This window comes from Heterocephalus glaber, unplaced genomic scaffold (assembly GCF_053883595.1).
Source record: "Heterocephalus glaber isolate CG9 unplaced genomic scaffold, H.glaber_assembly_v1.0 deba00001673, whole genome shotgun sequence".
In the NCBI taxonomy this organism is placed as follows: Eukaryota; Metazoa; Chordata; class Mammalia; order Rodentia; family Bathyergidae; genus Heterocephalus; species Heterocephalus glaber.
In genome coordinates this window covers 2,537,124-2,556,619 of record NW_028258410.1, presented here as the reverse complement: position 1 = coordinate 2,556,619, position 19,496 = coordinate 2,537,124, and the positions used below count along the sequence as shown (strand labels likewise).

The following is a 19,496-nucleotide window of genomic DNA, read 5'->3' as shown; positions in this document are numbered from 1 at the left end:
TCTTAGTCTCCATTGCATTGATTTCTGCCCTCTTTATAATTTCCTCCCTTGTTTGAGTTTTGGGTTTGTCCTGCTCTTCCCTTTCTAGAAGCTTGAGTTTCAGCATCATGTTGTTTAATTGGGCTCACTCTGTTTTTCTAATATGAGTATTCACTGCTATGAATTTCCCTTGTAAGGCTGCTTTCATTGTGTCCCATAGATTCCAATATGGTGTATTACCTTGTCATTTATTTGAAGGAACTGTCTGATTTCTTCTTTAATTTCCTCTGTGACTCATTGGTTATTCAGAAGTGTGTTGTTCAATTTCCATGTGTTTACAAAGTTTTTGCAGTTTTATTTTGCTGTTGAACTCTAATTTCATTGCAATATGGTCTGATAATATACAGAGGATAACTTCAATTCCTTTACACTTACCTAAATATATTCTATAAGTGAGTATGTAGTCTATTTTGGAAAATGACAAGTGTGCAGCTGAAAAGAATGTGTATTCTGATTTTGTGGGGTGAAACACTCTGTAAACATCTGTTAAGATCATATGTTCAAGAGTTTGTTTGAGTTCTAGTATTTCATTGCTTGTTTTCTGTCTAGTTGATCTATCTATTTGTGACAATGGGGTATTGAGGTCACCCACTGCTATTGTATTAGTGCTTACATGGTTTTTCATGTCCATTAGTAATTTGCTTTATATAGTTGTGTGCACTATTGTTTGATGCATAGATGTTTATGATTGTCATCTCTTCCTCTTGGATTTTTCCCTTTACAAGGATGTAGTGTCTTTCTTTGTCTCTCTTAATCAGTGTGGGTTTGAAATCCACTTGGTCTGCAAAGAGGATAGCTACTCATGTTTCTTTTGGGTTCCCATCACATGGAGTATTTTTTTCCACCCTTTTGCTTTCAGTCTGTGTTTCATTTTGAATAAAGTGTGTTTCTTGTATGCAGCATATTGTTGGATCTTGCTTCTTGACCCACTCTGCCTATCTATTTCTTTTGACTGGTGAGTTGAGACCATTAACATTGATGGTTATAACTGATACGTATTGAGTTATCATTGTCATGACTTTTTCTTTTTGTTTGATCCTCCCCTTTTGCTTTTAATTTCTTGTCGTGCCTGGTGGATTCATTCTGTGGGGCTGCCTGGGGATGTGATCCTCATTGTGTTTTCCTAGGATTTTGTCTAAAATTTTTTGTAGAGCTGGTTTGGAATTCATGAAGTTCCTAAGGGGCTCTTTGTCATGAAAGCATCTTATTTCACCATAAATTTTGAAAGATAGTTTTTCAGGGTACATCAGTCTGGGTTGGGGGCTGTTTTCCTTTAGGGCTTGAAACACATCACTCTAAGCTCTTCTTGCCTTGATGGTTTGCATTGAGAAGTTTGCTGTGATTCTGATGGGCTTTCCTTTGTATGTGATTTGTTTCTTTTCTCTAACTGCTTGTAGAACTTTGTTCTTCTGTTGGGTTTCTGGAATCTTAACAATTATATGCCTATGTGTAGATTTTTTTTTTGATCAAGGCTAGTTGGAGTCCAATATGCCTTTCTTATCTGTATGTCAAATTCTTTTCCCCTCCTTGGGAAGTTTTCTGCCATCACTTCTGTAAGCAGTTTTTTTATGTCATCTGCATTCTCTCCTGTTTATTCATTGACTCCAATCAGTATTATGTTATTTTTCTTTGCATCATGTAGCAGCTGCTGGATTGATTTCTCATGGTCCCTTAAAATTTTAAAGAATTTTTTCTTTTCCTGGTCACTAATTGCAATTTTATCTTCTATATCTGAAATTCTGTCCTCACATTGGCACATTCTGCTGAATAGACTTTCAGTGGAGTTTTTAGTCTCCTGGATATCTGTTTGCATCTGTTTTATGGATTCAATTTTTTTTCTATGTTGGCATTCCATCACGTTCCTCAGCTCCTCTGTTTTTTTATCTGTATCCTCTCTAGGTTTATTAATTGTGTCTTGTACTATGGGCACAATCTTTGCTATTATATGAGAAATTATTTCTTTTTTTATATATTTATTGGTACATCTTAGGTATACAGTATGTTTACTTTTATCATTGGGTGCTTGTACCTGAACATGATGTATCTTAGTTCTTATTTTTCTCCCACTACGTGTGCACCCTTCACCCCCTCCACCCTAACCTATTTACATAGAATTTGTTTCCATTTTTTTTCTTTTCTCATAATTTTTCCTTTCCCTTCTTCCCTTTCCCCTTCCCCTCCCACCACCCTTACACCTTTGGATCTTTTCCTATTTCAAATTATCAATTATCCATTTTAATCATTTTCATCCTTATTTACACTTTCATTTTCTCACACTAGAGAAACTATTCAGTATTTACACATGTGTGTCCTATTTATTTCTCTTAAGAGTATGGCCTCAATATGCATCCATTTAGCTATAAATGTCTCTAGTTTTTCATTCTTTATGGCTGAGTAGTACTCCATTTTATAAAAAAACCCATATCTTCTTTATCCAGTTTCCAGTTGATGGGCACTTGGGCTGCTTCCAAGCTTTAGCTATTACAAACTGTGCTGCTATAAACATAGGTGCACATATATCATTGTGTGTATCTTTGGGGGAAGATACCCAGTAGGGGAATAGCTGGGTCAAATGGGACCTGTAGTCCTAGTTCTTTGAGGTATTGCCATACTGATTTCCACAGTGGTTGCACCAGTCTGGACTCCCACCAATAAAGGAGAAGGGTTTCTTTCTCTCCACACCCTTGTTAGCATTTTTTATTGGTTGATTTCTTGAGAGCAGCCATTTTTTGTGGGGTGAGGTGGAATCTCTGTGTTGTTTTCATCTGCATCTCTCAAATAACCAGTGATGTTGAATATTTTTTCATATATTTCTTTACTGTTTTTACTTCTTTGTCTGACAAATATCTGTTCATTTCAGATGCCCATTTTTGAATTGGGTCTTCGAATTTGGGGGGTCTGATTTTTTTTCAATTCTTTATATATTGTGAGAAATTATTTCTGATTTTATTTTTTTCCAGATCCTCTTTTGTTGCTAGTTCAGGAAGTCCAGTTGCTTGAGTATCAGAGTGTTCCATCTTGTTTCTCTTTGGGCTTACTGTAGGTGATCTGGAACTCTGGTTGTATGGCTTGTATGGGGGGAGGTGGGGGAATGTGGTGTGTGTGTTTCTGGTGCCCACAGTGCTCACCTCCTCTGTGCTGGGAGCCACAGCATGCCTACCCAGAAGCTTCCTCCTGCCTGGGAGCTGTGGCACAACAATCTGTAAGTCTCCTCTGGGTTGGGAGCCATGCCATGCAGAGCTGGAAGCCTCTTCTACACTGGGATTTCAGCATGCCTACCGAGAAGCCTCCTTCTGCCTGGGAGCCATGTTGTGCTGATCTGCATGTCTCCTCTGGGCTAGGAGCCATGGCACACTGACCCAGAGGCCTCCTCTGTGAACTTTTTAAAATTTGAATGTGCTATATTTAAAGTTCTTTTCTGGGATCATATTTGCATCTCTTTGTGGATCTTTGAGGAACTTTATACCAATTGTTTTTTTTAAGATGACTGTTTAATGTCACATTTGTACCAGCAATGTGATGAAGTCCACTTGCTCCAAATATCATAAAGCATTGTTATTTTGGTAATTCTAGAGAGTGTAATAGTAACTCATTTTGTTTTAGTTTGTTTCCTTGATGGCTGAATATTTTTGTACTAGTTTATAGAATGATTGTGAAGCCTTTTTGTTAAATATCTGTCTTATTTTTGAAAAAAAATAACATGTTGCTACTCCTACAGCAGAGACAAGTTGATTGTGAACTCATAGAAAATAAATGAAATTCATCTAGCTATTTTGAATTTCTGAAATAAAGTGTAATTGGATTATTTGTTATTATGTTTTCCACATGTGCTTTCATTCAATACCTTTAAATTAACTCTTTTGATTAATTATATATTTGCATAATACATCTCTATCACTTCTTATATTTTACTTGAAGCTCTAACTTTGAATTAATTATGCATCGTAACAATATTTCCATATATATTGATAAAATTATTCCATTAAAAATGTGGAACATTTTCTAGAAAGAACTTTGAGTTGATACATAAATTTCAGGTGAGGAAGAATAAAGAACTGGATTTATTTGTTCAAAATGTATTTCCCATCTTTTACCGGTGAGTTTAAACTTACAATGATTTTCAGGGAAGGAATTTGATACATTTAAATAAGCCATCTGGTGAGTCTGTGGCTCACTGTTCAGTCTTTGCCTACTGTGCCAGGGTGTGGGTTCAGTTCCCATCACCAAGATAAACAAGCATGGCTAGTTTCTAAGGATCATGTCTGCAAGTCAGGATTTCTGATCCAGAGACAATGGCCCAGATGGGATGAAACCTGAAGGCATCATCAAGAGTAATTGGAATGAGATTGTTGACAGCTTCAATGACATGAACCTCTCAGAGTCACTTCTCCGTGGCATCTATGCCTATGGTTTTGAGAAACACTCTGCCATCCAGCAGCATGACATTTTTCCTTGTATCAAGGGTTATGATGTGATTCCGCAAGCCCAGTCTGGGACTGGGAAAATCGCTACATTTGCCATATCAATTCTGCAGCAGATTGAGTTAAATCTAAAGGCTACCCAGGCTTTGGTTCTGGCTCCTACTGAAGAACTGGCTCAGCAGATACAAAAGTTGGTCATGGCATTAGGAGATTACATGGGTGCCTCATGTCATGCCTGTATTGGGGGTACCAATGTGCATGCTGAGGTACAGAATTTGCAGATGGAAGCTCCCCATATCATCTTGGGAACCCCGGGTGGCATGTTTGATATGCTTAACTGGAGATACCTGTCTCCCAAATACATCAAGATTTTTGTGCTAGACAAAGCTGATGAAATGTTGAGCAGAGGATTCAAGGACCAGATTTATGACATACTGAAAAAGCTCAACAGCAACACCCATGTGGTTTTGTTGTCAGCTACAATGCCTTCTGATGTCCTAGAGGTGACCAAGACGTTCATGAGGGATCCCATTCAGATTCTGGTCAAGGAGGAAGAGTTGACCCTGGAGGGTATCTGCCAATTCTACATCAACATGGAATGAGAGGAATGGAAGCTGGACACAGTGTGTGACTTGTATGAAACCCTGACCATCATCCAGGCAGGCATCTTCATTAACACCTGAAGGAAGTTTGACTGTCACACTGAGAAGATGCATGCCTGAGACTTCACTGTCTCTGCCATGCATGGAGATATGGACCAAAAGGAAAGAGATGTGATCATGAGGGAGTTCCGGTCTGGCTCTAGCAGAGTATTGATTACCACTTACTTGCTGGCCAGAGGCATTGATGTGCAGCAGGTTTCTTTAGTCATCAGCTATGATCTTTCCACAAACAGGGAAAACTACATTCACATAATTGGTAGCAGTGGGCATTTTGGCTGAAGGGGTGTGGCTATTAACATGGTGACAGAAGAAGACAAAAGGACTCTTCGAGACATCAAGACTTTCTACAACACCTCCACTGAAGAGATGCCTCTTAATGTTGCTGACTTCATCTGAGGGGCTATCCTGCTGCCTAGCCCCAATCAGCTCAATCTTGGGGCCTGAGGAGCAGCTGGAGTGGGGGGGAAGGGAGTCAAGGGATGGACATCTTGTCAATTATTTTTCTTTGAATAAATGTCACTTTTTGAGGCAAAATAAGGAACCTGAACATTTTGGACACACCTTTCTCTGAGGTATTCTCTTGCCCCAGGTGCCATCTCCTCCCAAAAAACACTAATTCATTTTCCTAACCTAGTTGCCTCCAGGTCTCAAAGGTTCTCCCTCCCCTGGCCAAATTCCTCTGGAAAATTCTGGGGTGCTATAACATGTTAACTTGATCTCACTTGGTGGACTGAATCACCAGGGAGAACCCCGAGTGAGGTTGCCAGAGGGTATGTCCCCAGGTGGGGGAGCAAAGGAGAGAAAATGGTAGCCATTTTTACATTGTTTTGTAATGTATTTATTGATTTATTGATTCAGGAAAGGAACAACAAAATTCTGAATAAAATGACTTGGAAACAGCCAAAAAAAAAAAAAAAAAGGATAAACAAGCACAAAGGAAGCAAAAATAAAGTTGTCAATTTTACAAAGAAGTATGTATAAATATACCTCCTACATACCCAAATATTCTTATATTATAATAATATTTGAATGATATTTAATGTTCAAACATAATTAAATAATATTAATATATCATAGTAAATGTAATATTTAATAATATTTGAATACTATCTAATCTTATAGTATGAATAATACAAGAGAATTATGGATATGTATAAGTACATAATTGTAAATATATGTCTATGAACTTGTGTTTGCATATATATATATTATTTTTGTGTTTGTATGCAAATGTGCTTGTAAAAATACAAAACTTCAATAAAAACTGAATTTTAAGGGAAAATGTTAAAAATACCATACTTTTAGAGATTTACATTTCATTTCTTTACCTTTGTTAAATTTTCCTTTATTTGAATTCCTTCCCTGTGTTGTTTCCCCATCTCTCATGATGTAAGTAGCAGGAGTCCAGAGCTGATACCATCAGGAAGGAGGGACCAGAGCCAGGCCTGTGGTCCTGTAGTCAATCTGGAAATGACCTAGGACACCACGAGGAGGTGGGTGGGGGAATGTGTCCCAGCCCCAGTGTCCCACTCCAGAGTGGCTCGTGGGTCTCATCATGTCACTGCTTGTTATGTCTAGTGCATTCCCATGGAGAGAGGTGTATCTTGAGGAAAGAGTGACTGCATTCTGTGTCCTGCTCTACATTCTCTAAGAAACACAAGTAGATTAGTCTGTCCCTAAGACAGACAGAATGAAAATCGTGTAGTACACTTAAAATAGCTTCAGCTTGAAATTTCTTTTATGGCTACATTTTGCATCTTATTTCACCTTCCTCTTCATTTTTGAATTTTTACCACATCCTTATAAAGTGGGTTCAGTGCCAAATATCAGTTTTGAAAACTGGAATCATGATTATTGTACAAAACATTTAGTGTCCACCTTCCAGTGACACTAACCAGGTGTCTGACTTTATTTATTTATTTTTTCCGTTAAGTTTATTGGTACATTTTAGGTATAAAATAGAGTTGCATTCATCATTGGGATCTTGTACCATTACATGAGTATCTTAGTTCTTATGTGTTTCCCCTTCCCCTGCCCTCCCTTCACACCCTCCACCCTTCCCTACTTGCAAAGACTTTGTTTCCATTTTTTTCCTTTTCTCATATATTTTCTTTTCCCTTTCTTCCTTTCCCCAATACCTCCCATTTCCCCTGCTCCTTTAGACCTTTTCTTCCTGTTAGACAATAAAAATTATACATTTTTTAAATTACAATATCAAGATCTAGGAGATATTATCACAGATCTTACAGAATTCAAAAGGATATAGAAAGCATATTACAAAAATATTTTTGAAATAAATTTGACAACTTCTAAGAAGTGCCATGGAAGACAAATTAATGAAACTAACTCTGGAGGAAATATAAAATTTGAATAGCACCTATTAAAGAAAGTATATTCCTATCTTGAAAACCTACCTATATGACAACAGCAGTCTCATAAACATTTTAACTGATAAATTATATCAAACAATTAAAGCAGAAAAAAGAAGGAAGACTTCTCCCCTCATTTTAGGAACTCAACATTGTGCTAATCCAAAAATTGAATAAAGATAATAGAAGAAAAAAGTATGAACATAGATAGAAATTTGTTTAACAAAAGAAACTATTAGAAGTCAGATCTGGCAGTATGTAGAAAGTGGTTTTGTTATAGGGATGGCAGTGTTGGTTCAGCATTGGAAGATCCACCCCCAAAAGTCATGGTTTTAACAGAGGAAAGGAAAAAGCCATATGATCCTGTCACTAGTTGGAGAAAAAGTATTGGACTAAATTCTACAGCTGTTCATGGTAAAAGCTATCAGGAGACTAGAAGTAGAACAGAAACTTCTCAACAGTTTAAAGACATGCACTCCATACTTCTAGCGAGAACACCTTATATGAATGGAGAAGATACAATGCTTTCTCCTTAGGGTGGGGAACAAGGGCAGATATGCTTACTCTTTATCTGTCCATTAAACTTTGAAACCTAGGCCCCACCAAAATAGTCTGGCAATAAAATGACACAACTAGGATAGGATTGGCACGGCAGAAGCAAAATCTTTATATGTAGATGAAATGATCATCTACAGAGAAAACACTAAGAAATCTCTAGGAGCCACTAGACCTTGTACTTGAATTTAGCAGGATTAGAAAACACAAGGTATATATAAAAGCTCAGGTCTGTGTATATTTGCTATAATTGAAGAACTGGATACTGAAATTTAAAAGTTATGTAGGAATACAAAGGACCTGGAAAAGTTAAAAAAACAAAAACAAAACACACACAAAAAAAACCCCAAAAACAGTGTTGCAAGATATTTAGTACCTAATTTTAAGACTTCTTCTAAAGCTACAGTAATCAAGGCAGTGTTAGTGTAAGGAAAGACATATAGATCATTTAAATAAAACAGAGAATCTAGAAATAGAACCACACATATATGGTCCACTGAGTTTTGAAAGATTATTTAACACTAGTATTTTATAGAATATAAGCTCAATTCAAGAGCCGAGGAAGAGAAAGTGTCTTCAGAAAATGGCATTAGAACACCTGGTATCCAAATATAAAAAATTAACCTCAACCCTTTTTTTCCATACATGAAAATAACTTGAAGGGATCTATGAACCTAAATAAGAAAGCCTAAAACTATAAAACTTTAAGAAGAAATTATAAGGGAAACTATTTATGAATTCAGGGTAGGCAAGAACTAACTAGGATACAAAACACATGATGTATAAAAGAAAAAAAAGTGATAAATGAGATCCCATCAAAATTTAGAACTGTAAATGACATCATTAAAATGAAAAGTAGTCTTTAAACAGACCATATTTACAAAGCATATAACCTATGAGCAGAATATATAAAGAACTCGTAGAGCTCATTAATAGACAACCCAATTAAAATGTAGGCATAAGAAGATGATAAATAGCCAGTATAGCACAAGGAATGCTGTGCAACTCTAGAATCAGAAAAATACTAACCAGTACAATAATAAGATTGAATTATACACCCATTAGGGAGATGAAGTCAAAAGTTTTATAAGCCTTGTCATGACATTTTCTTTTTGTTGGATTCTCCCCCTTTGCATTTAATTTGTCATGCCCAATGGATTCATTCTGCTGGGTTTTCTGGGGTTGTGATTCTCATTGTCTTTCCCTAGGGTATTGTCTACAACTTTTTGGAGTGCCAGTTTGGTATTCATGAAGTTCCTGAGGTGCTGTTTATCATGAAAGTATCTTATTGCTCCATCAATTTTGAAAGACAGTTTTTCAGGGTACGTCAATCTGGATTGGAAGCTGTTTTCCTTAAAGACTTGAAATACATCACTCCAAGCTCTTCTTGCCTTGAGGGTTTGCATTGAGAAGTCAGCTGTGATTCTGATGGGCTTTCTTTTTTATGTGATTTGTTTCTTTTCTCTCACTGCTTGTAGAATTTTATTCTTCTGTTGGATTTCTGGAATCCTAATGATTATATGCCTATTTGTAGATTTTTTTTTATTAAGGCTAGCTGGAGTCCTGTATGCCTTACTTATCTGTATGTCAAGTTCTTTTCCCCTCCTTGGGAAGTTTCCTGCCATCACTTCTGTGAAGAGTTTTTTTTTTTTATGTCATCTGCATTCTTTCCTCTTTCTTCATTGACTCCCATGTGTCTTATGTTATTCTTCTTTGCATCTTCTAGCAGCTCCTGGATTGATTTCTCATGTTCCCTTACAATTTTAAAGCAATTTTTCTTTTCCTCCTCACTAATTGCAATCTTTTCTTCTATATGTGAAATTCTATCCTCACATTGGTTCATTCTGCTGTGCAGACTTTCGATGGAGATTTTAATCTCTTGGAAATCTGTTTGTATCTGTTTTATGGATTCCATGTTTCCTATGTTGGGATTCCATCATGTTCTTCAGATCCTCTATTTTTTTTATCTGCGTCCTCTCCAGATTTATTAATCATGTCTTGCACCATGAACAAAATCTTTGCTGTTATCTGAGTAATTATTTCTGATTTCATTTTTCCCAGATCCTCTTTGGTGCCAGTTCAGAGAGTCCAGGTGGTTGAGCATCAGAGTGTTCCATCTCGTTTCCCTTTGGTGTTGCTGTAGGTGATCCAGAAGTCTGTTTTTGAGGATTGTTTATGTGTCTTCTCATTTCTAGGGGTGGGGGTGCTTCTCGCATCCAGGCAGCTCACCTTCTCTGCCCTAGGAGCTTGCGATGGTGGCGGGGGAGCTTCCTTCAGGATGCTTGGACTGGCTCAGCATCTCTGCCCTAGTAGCCTGGGATGGAGGCGGAGAGCTTCCTTCTGGGTGCTGGGCCTGGCTGAGCTTCACTGCCCTAGGAGCCTGGGATGGCAGTGAGTTAGCTTCCTTCTGGGTTCCAGGACCGGCTCACCTTCTCTGCCCTAGGAGCCTGGGATGGAGGTGGAGAGCTTCCTTCTGGGTGCGGGGACCGGCTGAGCTTCACTGCCCTAGGAGCCTGGGATGGAGCTAAATATTTAAATATTAAAATAGAAACACTAAACTCGCTGGAATATAAGTTAGGTAGAACTCTCAAAGACATTTGCATGGGAAAATATTTTATAAACAAATCTTTGGTGGCAGGGAAACTTTCACAAAAGATAAACAACTGGGATCTCATCTTATTAAAAAGCTTCTGCACTGCAAGAGAAACCACCAACAGAGCTAATAGACAACCTACAATGTTGGAAAAAAATTTTACCTGCTGTTCCTCAGACAAAGGTCTACTATCTAGAATATATAAAGAACTCAAAAAGTTAGGCCCCCAAATATAAAGACCCAATTCATAAATGGGGATCTGAAATGAACAGACATTTCTGAGACAAACAAATAAAACCAGCAAATAAATATATGAAAAAATGTTAGACATCACTAGTCATTCAAGAGCTGCAGATGAAAACAATATTGAGATTACACTTCACCCCAGAAAGAATTTCTGCTATCAAGAAATTAACCAATTACAAATTTTGGAGCTGTGGTGTGAAAGGAACCCTTGTCCATTGTTAGTGGGAGGGCAGAATGGTGCAATCACTATGGAAATCAATATGGAGATACCTAAAAACCTAGGATTAGTGGTCCCATTTGAGCCAGATATCCCTCTGCTGGGTATATTTCCAAAAGAATTAAAAGAATGATATCACAGCAATATATGCACACCTGTGTTTATAGCAGCACAGTTTGTAATAGCTAAAATTTGGAAACAGCCCAAATGCCCGTCAATTGGAGACTGGATAAAGATGTGATTTTTCTACAAAATGGAGTACTACTCAGCCATAAAGAATGAGGAACTAGAGATGTTTATAGATAAATGGAAGCACCTTGAGGCCATACTCTTAAGTGAAATAAATAGGACACAAATGTATAAATACTGAATAGTTTCTATGGGGTGAAAAACTAAAAGTGTAAATAAGGTTGAAATGGTATAATTGATAATGTGAAATAGGAAGAAAAGAAGTAGGGGAAGTGCGAGGGGTAGGGGAAAGGAGAGAAAGGAAAAGAAAAAAATATGAGAAAAGGAAAAAATGGAAACAAAGTCTCCATAAATAGGGAAGGGTGGAGGGGTGAAGGGAGAACAGGGAAATGGGGAAAAATAAGAACTAAGATACATCATGTAAAGGTACAAGATCCCAACAATGAATGTAACCATTTTATACTTAAAATGTACCAATAAACTTAACAGAAAAAAAATAAAAACACGTAGGTTCAAATTATTAAGCTATCACATACAGACTATTATATTGTTTCAAATTATTTCCTCTCAGAAATGCTCCTTAAGTTATGAAATAATTTCCTCTTTAAAAGAGATAATGAACACAATGTTATATATTTTTAGGGAATTATTCACATGACACTCAAAAATTAATTTTTATTGTGTTACTTTAAATATTCACAGATCTTTCATAGTTTCTAGGAAAAAAGTATTTATGTCTTGTTTTCAAGAGTGAATAACATCGTTCCATTTTTATGTAAGGGTTTATTAATATTTGAATTGTTAATATTCAGGCAGAAACAATTTCTGAAGTCAAAATACACAGACTTTGCATACCCTGGTCTCTGTAAGCTGAAGTGCCTCTCAGTCACCCTCAGCAAATTGCCCTGGATATTACAGCATGGCCCCAGGGGCTGAACTGTGAGGAGGAGGAGGAGCTGAGAGACCTTGTTGGATCTGGATGTTGGGCCTGAGGAGGCTTCCATGACCTGAGCCTTTCTCTGTGGCATTTCCTGCTCCCTGGATCCAGAGACTTGAGGAGACACAGCTGGAGCTGAGAGTGTGAGACCCAGGGCCCTGGTCTGACCAGGGCAGCAGCATCAACATTGAGCCCAGGGCTTTGTGTGGATGACACAGGGTGAGGCAGCCAGGACACTGGAGGACCAGGGTGCCCCCTGATCCCCACCTGTCCTGGGAGATGCAGGGCACTGTCATCCTGAGGGTGCTGTTCAGGGGCCAGGACCCAGCCTTCACCTTCCACACTGTGGCCCTGCAGTGAGCACAGATGGCCAGGGGATTGGACTCAAGTGGAAAGAAATCAGGAGTCAAAATGAGTAAAAAGAAGACCTGTTGCTCTTACTCATCTCTGAATGACTCACTTTAGCTCACAGAAATTATTCACTACAGCACATGCTCTTTATATGAACAGTGGTACTCACTCATTTTTAAAAGGAGGCCCATTCTGTGTCCCAAAGAGCAAAGCTTGGGTGACAATGGTTTCTGTAATGTAGTGGCACATGTCTATGGGTTAGACACTCAGGAGGCTCAGGTAGGAGGACTGCTTGGGTAAGGGAGTTTCAGGCTGGACAGAACAGCAATAACTTTTCTCAAAAAATATTGTAAAAGATCTGGGAAATAATGAAAGGAAACATAATCCACTCATTAAATAGGATATAGGTGGGTTTCTGTGCTTCATAAATGGGCTTATATTAGTTCTGTTTATTCATTGAAGAAGAATTGACTGACACTATTTATTCTTTCCTAATTTCCCCCATATTTTGCCCAATGACATGCTCAGTGCACTGTGTTTTAGGCTGGCAATTTTATTTGCTGATAGTGGTCATTATTTGGAGATGGAGTGTGCTGAGAAAAAAGAAGTCATGCTTTGAGGTGTAAACAGTTTAAATGCAGAACACACAGTAAGGAAGATTTGGTCACATGGAGAGGAAGAGTACCTCCTGGGGTCAGCACACAGTGGGTGTAGGAAGGGACCCTAAAGTAGAGACAGTGCCAATGTTCTGGGCCATCATAGGGTATTAATGTGAATATGGGCTGTATAAGGTAGAGGAAAAGCATGATGGAAGATGTGAATTGAGGACATTTCCTTAAATATTTCTAATGAGAAAATTGCATCAGTGAATTATCCAATCACTTGCATTTTGAGAAACCAGAGTATCATGTGCTGGGAAAGCTGATGTCAGGAATGGTGACTCTGACACCTCCTTTGGGTGCTGCATTCAGTTTAGCACAAACACAATATAAGCTGCAGAGGAAGGAATGACCTAGCACAGATGATTGCACACCACATTATGCAAAATGCCATCATCACTCCATGTCTCCTAGACACCCCCAGGAACAATTTCAAGCTACCATAGGTTTATTTTTTCATTTGTTTGTTCAATAGATTTAAGATGTAAACTAAGATGCTTTGATATACAAAAGGAGTTGATTAAGATAAAGAGCAAATTCACCTATGCATCTTCCATAGTTACAATCTCTTTGTATCCAATATGGGCAATGAAAGTATACTTTTAAAACATTTTATCATGCATTACAATATTATTAGACATAGTTTTGTGAGTATGCACTCTGCATTTAATTTACATATCTACATAAATGCACATTGTAGCATGGGACATGCTTCTCCCCATTTCCTCCTTCAGGACCCTAGTAAGCACCGTTAAGCACCATGCTACTGTTTCCATGTAATTCACTTTATTTTATGCCCAACAAATAGGTGAAGTCATGTAGTATTTTTGACTTTACATGCTACACTATTGCTCTACTGTTGTGGTACATCTCTGGCCCTTTTGACACTTTTTGTTGTGACAAAGCCTGCCTACATTTTTCAGCTTAGTGTAAACTATATTTCCTGCCTCAGTTTCCAAAGGTGGAAATGGAAGCAAGTGGTGCCAAGCTTGGCTAGCATTTATCTTTTTTCCATCTGAAGGTGAGTCTGTTAATTGGAAAAAGAGAAATGAACTTATGTTGCTATAAAAATATAATCATCACCAGTTTCTACCTGTCTTTGAGAACAATGAGAAATAGTCCTCCACAAGAGGTCCTCATGCCATGATGTCTGAATGTTTTAGGACATTTGAGATGACAAAGACAGGGAGAGGTTTCCCTGACCTGTGCCTGCATTGCCCCCTCCTGAAATCAAAAGCTGCCCCTGTCCACCAGTGGCCACAGTTCACCAGGAGGCCTGGAGGAAGCAGCACACACCCACTTGTATGCAACACATGTTCTTAACAGACTCTCCTCATGCCTCTGTCTTCCATTGTATTTTCATGTGACTGTGAAAGTGTGGCCATATTTCCTTGCTCTCATTGGGGAAAAGTGGTCAAATCAATTGACACTTTGCCCCAACTCCCATGTTTATTTCCCCAACCATAATCCCTAAAACACCTTTCACAGCTCCCCTATCCTTCACAATGAGTAGGTGAGTAAGACAGTGTGCAGTCTGCTTTATACTCCTGGCTCTGACTTCAGCTTGAGATAGGGCCATGCAAAGAGAGTCTTCTTAAGAACAATGACTACAATGGAGGTGAACACCAGTCCTCTAGGGACTCCATCTCATAATCTTCAGGCTTTGGGTCACACCCAGGAGGGGAAGAGTCTTTCCTTTCATGAATCTTCTCAAGTATATACTGAAAATGGCCCAGGGCAGACTTCAGACCTGATTATCCTCCATCACTGACTATTCAGGTCTTGCAACTACTTTGTAGGATTCAGTTCTCTGTTTAAATTGGAAAGAACTCAATAAGGAGGCCAGGGAAAAATCTTTTAGAGATAAGCAGCTTCCCCAAACTTTCTCCTGCTGAGCACATAACCAACACCCCCACCTCCCCTCAGCCCTTATAAAGAGACAGAATGGGCCGAGGATTTAGCTCAGTGGTTCTGCCACCTGCCTTGCAAGTGGAAGGATCTGAGTTTGATCCCAGGTCCCCCCCCAAAAAAAGAGACAGAATGTGCAGACCCCAGTCCCAGGAGGATGGTGCTGTTTTCTTTCCACAAGAAAGGAGTCAGTGAGGTTCAGATGGCTGAAAGTGCTGAAGCAGGTGCAGAGATGTGCATCATCTCCCTGTGCTCTCCTCCCTTCTGTTCCTTATTATACAAGACCCTCACCCACCAGCTTACAAGAGATGGTTATTTGAGGCAAATAAGTCTCTCCATCTCCTTGGACCCAGCTTTGAATAAATCCTTTCATCTTTTTAATAAAATAAGTGGCCACCTTTCATTCAGTCAGAAGCAAACAAAGAGACCTGAGTTATGAATCTAAGTGTCTGCTAGTGGGGAGGGTGGAGAGGGGAAGGCTATGTAGAAGGAATTCAGCTGTGTCATGTCCCTGTACCAACACCACACAGCAAAAGTAATGATTGCTTACTGGAAACATGTACTCATAAAGATTTTAAAACATTGGATGATGAGGTTCTCAGTTTTCACTGAAAAATTCTAGTGGATAAAATGAGATACCATATTCTATGAAGTCAATTATTAGAAGAAGATGTATGAAAAGGAGGATGAAATGCTGGAAGAAGGCAGTGAGAGACTATAGAAATTGATAATAAGGAGTCTTTAAAATGTTCAAGCAGCCCAGAATGGGAAAAATTGAGGACAGATTCCATGTTTTGCTGTGAAACAACCACTGGGCTAAGTTTACTTGTGATCACTCTATCTCTTCTCTGCAATATCTTATGTGATTAGGGAGTATTTAGTAATCCTGAGCAGCAACTGTCTAGTTTTTGTTTTCCTCCAAATGTGAGGGTCTTATGGGTAAGGTAATGCATAATTTCCAACAAGAAGAAATTTCTGGCTTTTTCTGTATTTTTATGGTGTTAGCATAAAAACTCTTGTGACCAGAAATTTCTACTTCATAAGAATTGAGAAAAACAAGTCCCACTCTATTGCCATTGTGTAATGTAAGGTTTTAATTGGCACCCAAGCAAACACTAAAGCCATTGTCCTGTTCATGTCATTCATTCACATGCAGATCTATCTGCTGGTCTGGGACATCTCTTTCTCCAAGAGGGTCATACCAGTCACCATCACTGTCATAGGATAAACAAAGCTTTTCCTCCACCCACAGCCTACTTTCTTTCTATCTGTCCTCATATAGTGACAAATTTAGTAGAAATATTTACTTTTGATCACAAATGAACTTTCAGTCAGAGTAAAAGGAAAAAAATAAGTTAACATTTCAGACACCAACATTGCTCTGTAGGAAGACCTGGAATACATGACTTCAGTGGGGTCTATGCCTGGAATACACAAATTTGCCCTTCATCATTCTGAGCAAAATCACTTAATAATCTCTATTGTAAGTTACTCTGAGTATTGGGAAAAAGAAAACATCATTTCTCCATGCCTTAAGGCTATGCCGTGAGATTAAATGTATAATTTAAGTACAACATTTCATGTTGGGAGCTGGTCAGACCCCCAAATACATGTAGGAAGGATGAGGGGCAATAAAAGAAAGACAATATTCAATATGCAAGGGGGGACCAGGAGGAATCTGTCTTTAGCAGTCAGGCTTCAACAGATTCCATGGTGGCCCCACTTCTATTATTGTGCTGGAAGTGCAGGGGAGGGGGTAGTATATTACTGTAGGAACAGTGACTGCACTACAATTAGGGTAGTAAGATAGGGAATGATTGTAGCATCTCAAAGGGAACAACTTAAGATCTGTCCCCATACCTGAATGCCTGCATTTTTAATTTTTCTCAGGAGAAGTTATCCTGTGTTTGGACTGCTAAGATTGTGCCTTTCTTACACACCCAGGAAGTCTGCAGTCCTTTGCATACGTCTCTGCTCCTGAGGCAAGGTAACACCAACTTTGGGACTGTGGAGCCTGTAGCCTGGCCCCTCACCAATCTATACATATCATGGCTGATCCCCAACAATTTAGAAACTGTGCAGTATGCCTTACAAGTGAATTATTACAAAATTATTTTTGTTTGCAATTAGGCCTAGCCATTACAAATAATTTTTGTAATTTTTGTGCTAGTTTACCAAACTTAAGAAATAAAAAATTTCTTAGTATAAAAATGCAAATATAAAGGGTGATCTTAATTTACAACAAATGTTTGCATCTTAAAATATAATTACAATAAAAGGCACATTGCCATGAATCCCCCCAGAATAGTTTTCTTCCCTTTCAAAATAGTTTTCTTCCTTCCTCCTTGAATCCCTGCAGCACTCTGGGAAGGCTTCTCTGTAACTGTCTTTATGAAGTGTGATCCAAAGCTTGCTGCCAGTTGCCATCAAAGGGAAAGGCAGGGCCTGAAAACACCATAGTGTCTCCATCTACATTATGCATGGGAACTTCACCAGGGGAATTTTGGCTCTTCCCTAAAGTCAAAGAAATGATGAAAGATAAATATTTTGAATGTTCAGGATATCAGGGCAGCCATAATAGCATAGCTAAAGACACTCACCAAAGATGACTACCAGAAACACCTCAAAAAGTGGAAAGAACAATGTGATCAATGTGTTTCAATGAGGAGGAGGATTTTTAAGGGGATTCATAGAAATGTAGATTTTAGTGTATTTTTTTTAAAACAAATTTAAATATGCAACAAAAAATTTAATCACTTTTTCAAAGCATCTCATACTCTGAAAGATTGCAAAGTTTTCTAGATTTTCCATTCTTATTTTTCTTGTAACTAATTGTTTTCCTTACATTTGTCAAAAAATGTAGGTCCATTATTTTTATTGGAAAGAAGCAACAAAGAAAAATAAAAATAATATGCTAGCGTATATAACTATTAAATCACATCTTGAAAATTTTAAACTTTATTAATTCTAGTTTCTGAGCCTCAGCATTAAGCATTGCTATAGTGCTTATCCATTCCTGAATATCCAGACAGAAATTTGCCTACATTTTCACAGAGCAGATTCTCTGAGTTACTCTTCTCAGTGCCCCCAGCGCTTTCTTATTTCTCAGGCTGTAGATCACAGGGTTTAGCATTGAGGTGAGGAAGATGTAGAAGACTGCCAGAACCTTGTCCTATGCTGGAGAATGGGGAGATTTGGAACGGAGATAAGTGTAAGCAAATGGTGAATAGTAGAAAGTCACCACAGTGAGGTGGGCACTGCAGGTGGAATAGGCCTTCTTCCTACCTTCCCTTGAGTGCATGTAGTAGACAGCAAGGAGAACCTTCCCATAGGAACCCAGGATGACCATGAAAGGGAACAAGAGAAAGAGGATGTCACTCAGGAACACAGTGTATTCATGACCACTGGTATCTGTGCAGGCCAGAGTCAGCATTGCTGAGACATAACAGAAGAAATGATTGATGGCCCTGGACTTGCAGTAAGGGATATGGAGGACATAGACTGTGTGAGCACAGGAGTTGACAGCACCCATTGCCCAGGATTCCAGGATCATCGGCACACACACTCTTCTGCTCATGTAGATGGGGTAGTGCAGAGGGAAGCAAATAGCCATGTAATGGTCAGAGGACATAAACATAAGGAGCATTGCTTCTGAAGTTCCTAGAGTCAGGAAGAAGAAACTCTAAACCCCACACCCAATGAAGGAGATCAACTTGTTTCCAAATAGGAAACTGGAAGCCATCTTGGGCACAGTGGTACAGATATAAATGAGGTCAATGAGGGAGAGCTGGCTGAGCAGGAAGCACATGGGTATGTGGAGCTGGGCATCCAGGTGGATGAGCAGGACCATACACAAGTTGCCAACCAGGGCCATCAGGAAGATGGCAATGGTGAGAGTGAAGAGGAAATGGCCAAGGCTTGATGAGAGGAACAGGCCCAGGAGGATGAAATCAGTAGAAATCTCATTGTAATTTTCCATCCTGCATTTGTTTAGCTTTTCCTGAGATTGCCTGCAATGGTATGGTTCATATAAATAAGAAGTTATTGCAATTCATTATTTCATTCAGACTGATGTATGCAACTATTACATCTCTGTAATTATGAAGAAACTATTTTGAAAAATCATCTCCATTTTCTGCTTCATACATATATCTGAAGATGACAAACATATGGTAAGATATTATATAAATCAGTGAATTGATGAAAATGATATATTTTTATAAAGCTTTATTCAAATCAGATACTTTATTTACTTACATCAATTGTCACTACTATGAGATGTTGCTTAATATGTGTATGCATAAAAATCAATAGAGTTATCTAAATGGTGGTCTCAAATTTTAATATAGT

At 38.5% G+C, this 19,496-nt stretch overlaps 2 pseudogenes; one reads left to right on the top strand and one right to left on the bottom strand.

Moving 5' to 3' along the window:
* The first annotated feature begins 4,297 nt into the window (after positions 1–4,297).
* Positions 4,298–5,555, top strand: LOC101707901 (eukaryotic initiation factor 4A-I pseudogene; annotated as a pseudogene).
* A 12,631-nt stretch (positions 5,556–18,186) lies between these two features.
* LOC147822085 (olfactory receptor 2L3-like) lies at positions 18,187–19,125 on the bottom strand (annotated as a pseudogene).
* Positions 19,126–19,496: the final 371 nt, after the last annotated feature.